General features: G+C 34.9%; 1 long non-coding RNA gene across 3 annotated transcripts; it reads left to right on the forward strand.

Annotated features, from left to right (window-relative positions):
* The first annotated feature begins 256 nt into the window (after positions 1–256).
* On the forward strand, positions 257–6,332 carry LOC125272767. 3 transcript variants are annotated; one of them, XR_007185916.1, is made up of 6 exons: positions 257–512; positions 1,167–1,213; positions 1,428–1,548; positions 1,648–1,840; positions 3,457–3,581; positions 5,752–6,332. It is a non-coding gene; the product is annotated as an uncharacterized LOC125272767 (long non-coding RNA). The 3 variants fall into 3 exon arrangements; XR_007185918.1 differs by having other exon boundaries at positions 3,525–3,581; XR_007185917.1 differs by lacking the exon at positions 3,457–3,581.
* Positions 6,333–9,337: the final 3,005 nt, after the last annotated feature.

The following is a 9,337-nucleotide window of genomic DNA, read 5'->3' on the forward strand; positions in this document are numbered from 1 at the left end:
GATAAACATCAAATTTACATTTTTGGGTGAACTATCCCTTTAAGGATTGCTGCAAAATAGCTCACTTCTTCTCAACAAGCTATATGATTTACACTGTATTGCAAAGGTAATTTTTTTCCAAGAAATGTTTTTCTTTCCAGCAGCAGAACAGTTTTCAACATTGATAATAATAAGCATCAATTTTATTGATCATCAAATCAGCCTATTACAATGATTACTGAAGGATCATGTGACACTGATGCTGAAAATTTACACAGCAAATTCATCAGTGTTAAATTTCAAGTGTTAAGCCAATTTAGAGTAAAGTGTTGAAGTTATAGTGTAAAATTTAGAGAAATTAACACTATCAGTGTGTTAAAAGCTTGTTTGCTTCAGTGTTATCACAGAGTTACAGGTATCCAACACCCCCTGGTGTTATTTGCAACATCCGGGCATTTATTCAGCGATCTCGCTGAAAGATTTTTCCAGACGCCATTTTCTCGTGCCATGCGGAGGATGAGAAACGACAACTGGTGAGTTAAAGCTACTTTAAAGTTTGCGTTTAATGGACATCTTCTATCAAAATTATTAATTTAGTGTTAGTTTTTACATACGGGGATGTATTAACGCGCAAATGATGTATTTGTCCTTGTTCGTTACACAAGGCGGGTGCGCGCCATCTGAAGCGGTTTTAAATATTGCTCCTGTCTGTTACAAATAAGTTTCTCAAGGAAAGCGTTTTACTCTGTGCTTGCATTATATGGCTCTTTTTGTGCAAACATGAAGTTTATCGGAGTAGTTGATATGGTAGGTGTGTCGAACATACGGCCTGCAGGCTGAACATAACGTTAGCCCATGGATCAGAGGCCTTTTTCAACGGCTCTGCCACGGAGGCGTCCAAGCCGGCCTGAGGGATGATTCCAACAATAATATAAAATTACAGTTATTTGAGACACAATTTTCTATCACTCGCTTTCATCTCGAGTAAGAGAGATTTTAAAGTTTTATTGGGCAGCTATTTCCGGGGTTTTGTTTGTGTAATATCGCACGCTATCTAACGTTATTCAGCAACGTCAACGTTAATCACTTATTATCATTGGAGATAAGTGTCACATAAACTAATAAAATACCTCTGATGGCGTTTACTTTATTTTAACAATACATTTGATGTACGTTCTCTTGTGTAGGAACCAACCGGATCATGAGACACTACTTTTAAAATTTTCTTCTTCAGGTAAGTTTTTTTTTTTTATCTGTAAAGTTGCCATGAGGCTAACATAACCATGTGAAGTTAGATATTTAAGTGTGTTAAAGTCCTATAAAGGAATATGATTATTATGAATTCTGCACAAGAAATGTATTGTAAAAGTATTGTATATATAAATTTTGTGAATATCTTTCATACAATTTATTTATTTATTTATTTGGTAAGTGCATTTGTTAAACAGGGTAGAAAGATATTGCTGTCATCCTTAGAAGTTGACTGGTGATCACCCATCTACAATCCTTCCTGATGAATCACACACCATCCTCAGAGTGTTTCCAAGGCTGCTGGACACTAAAGATCTGGTAAGTATTGGCATCCTTTTTTTTTTCAATTACAGTTAATATCTCTGAACTTAGTATATGATTGTCAGAAATATGAAGTTTTTGTTTGTGTTTCTGCAGATAGCTCAAGGTTTTAGACTCCTCTTTGGTCCACAAACAGCTGTCAAACTGCTGGAGAAGTGGCCTACATTCTATAAGGAAAAGGTGATCAGAGAAGCAGAGAACCTTGACCTTACTACCACCTCAGTGCTCCAGAGTTTGCTGAAGTCTGCCAGGAATCAGTATCATGATGAATCTTCAGAAGATCACCCAGGTATTAATTTCAGAGCGCTCGTGTGACAACAATACAAAAAAGGGAGGGGGAAAAAATCTGTGTATCATTCTTTCGCTCATTTTTCTATATAAAACCAAAAATATATATATATATTTTTTTTAATTTTCCTTTTTAAATCCAAAATGAAAAAAACAGAAAACAACTCGTTTTCTGATTTTCAATTTTGTGCTCAAATTAAAAATGGAAAAAACGGATAACTAGCCCTCAAATTACATTTTGGTTTTCTCATTGGATGCAAGTGGCTTACCGGAAGTGATCGTTACGCGCGCGGGGAAAGCGTCAAAGCGAGTGACATGACCGGACTGAAGTAGTTAACAATACATATACTAATATACAATAGTTAGAAAAATATGAGACTAAATAATTAATAAATATAATTGTGCATAAACGTATATACAATAAATAAATGCAATTTAAAAGCTAAGGAAACTTAATCATCATGTAGAATATATAAAGTTGCTCAAAATATTGGCCATATACAGTGTTAATGCAAAAGTAACTAGTTATTATTATTATTATTATTATTATTATAGCTACATGAATTATTGCACTTATTGAAAAGTAAGTCACATTATCTTTATTAATTTATGTAATTAAATAAAATGCATGAATTAATAAAGATATTTTGTTAGGGAAATATATTTATATTGTCCCTTAAAACTACTAAAATTTCGTATTTCGCAAGATCAAAAGCTATGGAAGCCCGTTTCCGCCACTAAATAAAAAATAAAAAAGTAATTGCGACTTTTTTCATCTGTGAATTCTGACTTTTTTTCTCACAATTGCGAGTTATAAAGTCAGAATTCTGCGATATAAACTTGCAATCGCATGATATAGAGTCAATTCTGACTTAGGAAAAAAAATTCTCAAAGAATTGACTATCACACAATTGCGAGTTTATATGACAGAATTCTGACTTTATAACTCGCAATTGTGAGAAAAAAGTCAGAATTCTGAGATAAAAAGTCGCAGTTACTCTTTTTATTTTTTATTTAGTGGCGGAAACGGGCTTCCATAGCTTTTGATCTTGCGAAATACGAAATTTTAGTACAGTTTTAAGGGACAATATAAATATATTGCCCTAACAAAAATGTGACTTTTCAATAAGTGCAATAATTCATGTAGCTATAATAATAATAATAATAATAATAACTAGTTACTTTTGCATAAACACTATATATGGCCACTATTTTTAGCAACTTTATATATTCTATATGATGATTCAGTTTCCTTAGCTTTTACATTGCATTTATTGTATATGTTTATGCACATTTATATTTATTAATTATTTAGTCTCATATTTTTCTAACTATTGTATTTTAGAATATGTATTATTAACTACTTCAGTCCGGCCATGTCACTCGCTTTGATGCTTTCCTCGCGCGCGTAACATTCACTTCCGGTAAGCCACTTGCATCCAGTGAGAAAACCAAAATGTAATTTAAGGGCTCGTTATCAGTTTTTTTCATTTTGGATTTAAAAAGGAAAATAAAATTATTATTTTTTTTTTTTTTTGATTTTTGGTTTTATATAGAAAAATGAGTGAATGAATGATGCACGGATTGGGGAAAAAAACCCACTTTTTTTCTTTTTAGAGTGGGACAGTGATATGACATATTTTTTGCTGCTTCTGCATATCCTGCCACCACAACATTTAAAAAAGAAAAAACTGAAGATCAGCGCAGCTCAGGTCATGAACCATCTAGCTGTATTTCACAAGGTATGTGCCAGGCTACAGTTTGTGATTTTTAGTGGGTAGACAAACTACATGGTTTCCACGGGGCACTGAAAAGCATTAAAAGTCATTAAATAGATTTCACGAAAAAAGGGGTCTTAAAATTAATGACTTTTTATTCTATTTAAAGTTCGTCCAAAAATGAAAATAATGTCATTTATTACTCACCCTCATGTCGTTCCACACCCATAAGACCTTTGTTCATTTTCGGAACACAAATTAAGATATTTTTGATGAAATTCGGTGGCTCAGTGAGGCCTCTATTGAGAGCAAAGCCACCGAACCTCTCAAGATCCATAAAGGTACTAAAAACATATTTAAAACAGTTCATGTGACTACAGTGGTTCAACCTTAATATTATAAAGTGACGAGAATATTTTTGTGCACCAAAAAACAAAAAACAAAATAACATCTGTGACAAGCAGGGTGGGGCATTTTACAAAAGTAAAATGGTGGCAGTTCCTCACGGACAACTGCCACCCACACAAACATAATAAAACATAACTTAAAGTCCAGACCTAATCCTCTCTCGTCCTTCACTGTCATCGCTCCTCCTTTTTAATGCTTCTGGAGCTCCTCGGTGAGAGATAAGAGACCCGTGCAACATACAGCTGACGCTCAATATCGCTCATGTCACCGGCCTTGCGTCGTTCCCTCACGTCTCTCGCCCCGCCCTGCTTGTCACAGTGACTTTTCAACAATATCTAGTGATAGCCAATTTCAAAACACTGCTTCGAAGCTTTTGTTTCAAATCAGTGGTTCGGATCATTTGTCAAACTGCTGAAATCATGTGACTTTGGCGTTCTAAACCAGTGATTCAAAAAAAAAGATTTGAAGCAGTGCTTCGAAATCACCCATCTCTAGATATTGTTAAAGTCTTTACTTTTTGTGCACCAAAAAAAAAAAAAATTCTCGTCACTTTATAATATTAAGGTAGAACTACTGTAGTCACATGAACTGATTTAAATATGTTTTTAGTATCTTTCTGGATCTTGAAGTTCGGTGGCTTTGCTTTCAATGGAGGCCTCACGGAGCCTCTTACGGTGTAGAACAACATGAGGCTGAGTAATGACATTATTTTTTGGGTGAACTAACCTTTAAATAGAATTAAAAGTCATTACTTTTTTAAATTTTAAATAAGTCTCTTCTGCTCACTAATAGAGCTGTGTATCTTTTGAATTTTATCGATTCTGATTCCGATTATGCTTATCAATTCCTAGTTTTAATTCCAGTAAGATGAAGAAAAATTCAAAAGTTCATAAAAAATGCTAAGGTCGTTTATGGCATTAAAGGGTTAGTTGACCCAAAAATTTAAATTCTGTCATTAATTACTCACCCTCATGCTGTTCCACACCTGTAAGACCTTCGTTCATCTTCTGAACACAAATTAAGATATTTTTGATGAAATCCAATGGCTCCGTGAGGCCTCCATAGGGAGCAATGACATTTCCTCTCTCAAGATCCATAAATGTACTAAAAACATATTTAAATCAGTTCATGTGAGTACAGTGGTTCAATATTAATATTATAAAGCCACGAGAATATTTTTGGTGTGGCAAAAAACAAAATAATGACTTGTTTAGTGATGACCGATTTCAAAACACTGCTTCAGGAAGCATCGAAACATAATGAATCAGCGTGTCGAATCTGCTGTTCGGAGCGGCAAAGTCATGTGATTTCAACTTTTTACACGCGATCCGATTCATGATTCGATACACTGATTCATTATGCTTCAAATCTTTCTGAAGAAGTGTTTTGAAATCGGTCACTATATAAATCATTATTTTGTTTTTTTGGCGCACCAAAAATATTCTCGTCGCTTTATAATATTAATATTGAACCACTGTACTCACATGAACTGATTTAAATGTTTTGAGTACATTAATGGATCTTGAGAGAGGAAATGTCATTGCTGTCAATGGAGGCCTCACGGAGCCATCGGATTTCAACTAAAATATCTTAATTTGTGTTCTGAAGTTTAACGAAGGTCTTACGGGTATGAAATGATATGAGAGTGAGAAATAAATGACAGAATTTTCATTTTTGGTTGAACTAACCCTTTAAAGAACATTAAATTACTTTTAATGATATTTGCAGAAACCCTGAACTAGTAAGAATAGTATTATGTAAATTTGATATGTAATTTTTCCTACAGTGAATCGGCAGCGTAGAAGAACACTTGGAGAAACTGGAGGGACATCGCCAGCCATATCTCCTTGCTTCAGGAACTCACATGTGGGCCATCAGCAGTTACTACGTTGTGATTGACCCGATGCTCATTCCATGTAAGGGAACCATGTCGTTGGCAGCCTTTGATGAACTTTTTAAAGCGCACTTCGTTTTCAGCTCTGATGATGCTCTCAGCAACATGTACACATTCCTCCAGACAACAGTCTACAGTATAGATGTTGACACCACTGAAGAAAGTCCAAAGGTGAAAGAAACTGAGAGCCAAGCTCATGAACAGGAACTAAGTGTTACGTTTGCAGAGTATTCCATAATGCACCTGTCATGTTATGTGAAGCTTTTGATGATACTTGAAGCTCTTCGATTTTTGATTGTTTTATGCTTACAGACTGTTTTATATTGTACGGCTGCATCATATAGACTGCAAGCAGCAGGTATGAGCTTTGTTTGTTGAACAAGGTCATTGTACAGGGTAGTTTGAGTGCCCTGTCCCTGGCTTAAATGAAATGTGTAGCTCTGTTAAAGGAAAAATAAAATGTATTCATTGCAGAACTTTATGATCTGATTATTGGGATGGTAACACTAATAGATGGTAACTGTTGTAACTATAAATCCTAGGGGTCTATGTAAATACTCAATACTGAATACAAAATACTGATTTATAATAGCACTTTTGGTGCTTTTAATATATTAAAAGCACCAAAAGTGCTATTATAAATCAGTATTTTGAACACTCATCCTTGGTATATTGAAATTACACTGGTGTTGATCTTAAAAGGAGAGTGTTAATTTTTAACACCGTAATTGAGTACTAACACTGGTGTAGTGCAGAAACAACAATAAATAGTGTTGACTAGGTTTAAAATTAACGATAATGAGTGTTGAATTTACACTCAAAGGGTGTCAAAAAGTTAACACTATCAAAAGTGTAAAATTTACCCTCTATAGTGTGGACACATATAGACACTTTGCTGGTGTAAAATTTGACACTGTGGGTGTTCTTTTTACTCCAGTGATTTTGCTGTGTAGCTTTCACATCAGAGGAATAAATTACACTTTAAAATATATTAAAATAGAAAACAATGATTTGAAATTGTAATAATATTTCACAAAATTGCTGTTTTCATTTTGATCAGCCTTGGTCAACAAAAGGACTTCTTTAAAAAAAAAAAAAAAAAAAAAGTTTAATACTTAAACTAGTGATTTGTTCAAATCCCTAACTGTAAACTATAAGCAAAATACTTTATGCAGTGCACGGTGCATTGTAATGCGCTTTGATACTGAAGCCCAAAGTTAGTATGCAACGAGGTGGAAGAGGTTTGTCAAAGTGCTGTCAGTGTTCAGCAGGTGTTGGCTTGACAGTGTGTGCAGACATTGTTTGTCAGTGCTGGGTCAGTGAACGAGCACGACTGCTGCAGCCTGGAGGCAAATCACCCTCAGTCTCCCTGCCAGACACACATGCGCTCACAATCACTCTTACGCAAACATGCTTGTGCACACACAGATATGGATTTACAAATGCGCAAACATTCACATATGTATGTGTGTGTGCTCTCGCCTGGATGGCATTGTAGTTGCATAGAAAATACATGATCTGGCTTTGTCCTGCTCTCCTGTTGACAGAGTTCAGAGGTGAAGAGATACATAAGGACTGAATAGAATAGAATAGAATAGAATAGAATAGAATAGAATAGAATAGAATAGAATAGAATAGTTTTTATTTCTGGTTACACTATTTTAAGGTGACGTAGTTACATTGTACATACTCAAATAAGTACTGAGTAATATCAAAGACTATAGAATAACACAAGACGTGTCACTCCTATTGTTTTGAATGGGAGAAAGTGTAACGCGCAATATGGCGGAATAAGTCCCGTCTTCTAAATAAGAGCCAATCGCCGACTGGTAAAGTCATCGCGTCACTTCAGCGGCCGTTAGAATCACCGGTTTCTATAGACAAATCCGGCGAAACACGGAAGTAAAGCAGCGCCGCCATTACTGCGTGCCTTGCTGCTAAGGAAGTAGCAGAAGTAGCGTGTTGGTCCCATAGGCGGCTGTAGCAGATGTTAGCTATATAGTTTTTTTTAGTACGTATGCTGTCCAGTGATGCCGGGCAGAGCGTGTTGTGTGGTTGGTTGTTTTAACAACAGCACAAAACTACAGGCCTGGAATAAAACCGTTTGTGTAATCCACGAAGCTTTGTTGCACATTGACTGCCCATGTTTACGGCCATACGGATTGCACAGAGTTCCTGGTCGAGCGGAGGACCAAGATGTGCGTCAAAAGTGGATGAAACACATAACCGAGATGGCTCATCGCATGCCAGATGATTAATAAAATAATCTTGAATACCTGTAAGAACATGTATTTTATTGCTACAACTGGTCGTGGCTAAGGCCATCCTTAAAAATATTTTGGTTTGCCATAACAGCCAAAAAAATAAAAAATGGTCGGTAGGTCGTAAAAAATGTAAAAAAAAAAAAAAAAAAATTTTTGCATCACATTAAGTGTATTGTGATTGTCAAAACATTTTAGTAACTAAGCTGAATTTTATTAGGTTTAGTGACATGTTACAATGTTTACATGGTAGGCTACAATTTCTGGTAAGCTACACTTTTTTATTATTTTTATTCAATTATTATTATTTAATTATTATTGTGATTTGATTTAATATTGACTCATTTGGATAAATATTAGCTAGGCTACACAAGGTAGGCATTAATTTTTCTCAAGAAAAAAAACAACTCACCTAACTTAATGCTGTAAACATACAGAGAGCCCTATCAGCTGGCAGTATTATTTAAAAATAACAATTTAAATATAATGCATTTTTTATTATAATAACAACTTTATTTAATGATATAAGTAAAAATATAATAAAGATGTAATACAGTACACATAACAGCCAAAACAGGTTCTGTGTGAGGGGCTGCTAGCTGACAGAGTTCGGTCATTTCTGAGAGATTTACCTCAGACGAAGGTATGTGTGAATACATAAATCCATTTTGAAAAACATGTTTACAAGAACATAACATTATACGTCGTTTGATGTTGTAATATTTTGTAATCTGTATTTCTAGCATGTCACATTTACAAGCACCAAAACGGTATTTATTGTTTGAATTTCGTAATAAAATTGACAGAATCTGAGAGCTGAGATTTTTTTTCTATCATAAGTAACCTGCTCTGTCTAGTCTGTCGGTCTCTGTGTCCTCTTTACTTCGCGATTTTTCTGTGCGTGAGAAAATGGATGTGTGGCGTGAGAGCGTGTGAAAAGCGTCAATTGCGTGTGTCTCACATTTTATTGCATTTGTATTAGCTGTTTGAAGAGTAAAAAAAATCCGTGGGTCTTAACGCAATTACAATCGGCAAGTCGGTCGGACTAAAAGGGGAAAAAATAATTAATTGGGTCGGTCCTAAATTGACAGGGTCGGTCGGGTTATGGCAAACAAGATTATTTTTAAGGATGGCCTAATAATTATTTAAAACTTGAAGCTTGTGAACATATTAGCAACACAGCTAGTAATGACAGCGTTCAGTTTTATTGTTGTCAT

The sequence above is a fragment of the Megalobrama amblycephala genome, linkage group LG7, assembly GCF_018812025.1.
Source record: "Megalobrama amblycephala isolate DHTTF-2021 linkage group LG7, ASM1881202v1, whole genome shotgun sequence".
In the NCBI taxonomy this organism is placed as follows: Eukaryota; Metazoa; Chordata; class Actinopteri; order Cypriniformes; family Xenocyprididae; genus Megalobrama; species Megalobrama amblycephala.